Raw genomic sequence first — 1,203 nt, forward strand, 5'->3', positions numbered from 1 at the left:
AATTACTCATTAATACATTTCCGATTTCAAATGTACAATTGAACGGGATCTGTCTCCCGCGACGAGACGTATTTAGGATGGACTTGCTGGAAGTGTTTATGTATCTAAACGGTATCCAACCAAAGTTAAGGAGACTGATTTCAGTAAAAAAAAGATTTGGGTTTCAACTCTCCCACTTAAATTAGTGAGACTAACTTCAGCAGGATAGGGTTCATTCTTTACTGACCCATTTCAGCTGAAAAATGAACAGGCTTTGAATGTAGAAACACAGCAATTTTTTTAATGTAGAAAGACACACTGCACCTGTCGTTTTCCTCGCCAGTTTCACCTGAATTAAGACACAAGTTGTTATTATTACGTGCGTAAGAAACTAAGAAAAGCGCTACAGGGATGGGTCAGACCAAAAGACCTATCTAAGCCTCTGATCCCGTTCTGGCTTTGGCCAAACAGATAGCTTTGGGAAGCCTCGAGCACTGTGGCAACGACCCTCTCCCCACGCGCGTCCGTGAGCGACTGGCATTGTTCTGCTTTCGAGAATGGAGTGACTATCTCGCCATCGTGGCCAGCACATTCACTTTCATGACGGGATGGCTCCATTGAATGATGAACTATCTGGGACCTTCCTCTAAGAAACGAATCTCTGGATCCAGAACTAGGTGAAGTTGGCAAGTTGTCTTGCTCTAAGGTTACACTCCTCTGCGCCCAAGTAAGTTCCATTGAACACAGCGGGACTTAACTCTTAAGCGTGCGTCGGATTGACCTGTACAGTTAGGGACTGGTTGGAAGTTAGTCCCACAAGAATAATATCCACCAGGGGCGGGGGTAGCCGGACCCTCAAACACTTTTCAACTGCGGGCATTCCCCGTGCATTATTATAATATATAACCCAAAGAATAAGTGTTCCTGTTTACCTCCCACCTCGCAAAAAGCACAGTACCGTCGCCTCTCCATCCAGGAACTTCTGCGCCTACTTGGTGACCACGCCGGCTTCGATGGCATCCGGAACGGAATTGTCGCCTTGCAAGGTTGCCTTCCTCCTACCGTCCCCATTGAAATCGGCCGGTGGTTTCAATCTCTCCGGTTGTCCCGAGGAGCTTCGGAGGACGGAGACCGAATGGTGACTTCTGCAAAAATTGACGCGGCGCGTTAGAAGAATTGGGTAGCAAGCGAAGGCTGCGATCTGGAGGACGCTTACCCGGGAGT

At 47.7% G+C, this 1,203-nt stretch overlaps 1 long non-coding RNA gene across 1 annotated transcript; it reads right to left on the reverse strand.

Moving 5' to 3' along the window:
* Positions 1-205: 205 nt before the first annotated feature.
* On the reverse strand, positions 206-996 carry LOC128407999 (uncharacterized). Its single transcript, XR_008328951.1, has 2 exons — positions 912-996; positions 206-328 (listed from the first exon to the last, which is right to left on the reverse strand). It is a non-coding gene; the product is annotated as an uncharacterized LOC128407999 (long non-coding RNA).
* Between the last annotated feature and the right edge of the window lie 207 nt (positions 997-1,203).

The sequence above is a fragment of the Podarcis raffonei genome, chromosome 2 (assembly GCF_027172205.1).
Source record: "Podarcis raffonei isolate rPodRaf1 chromosome 2, rPodRaf1.pri, whole genome shotgun sequence".
NCBI classification, from domain to species: domain Eukaryota; kingdom Metazoa; phylum Chordata; class Lepidosauria; order Squamata; family Lacertidae; genus Podarcis; species Podarcis raffonei.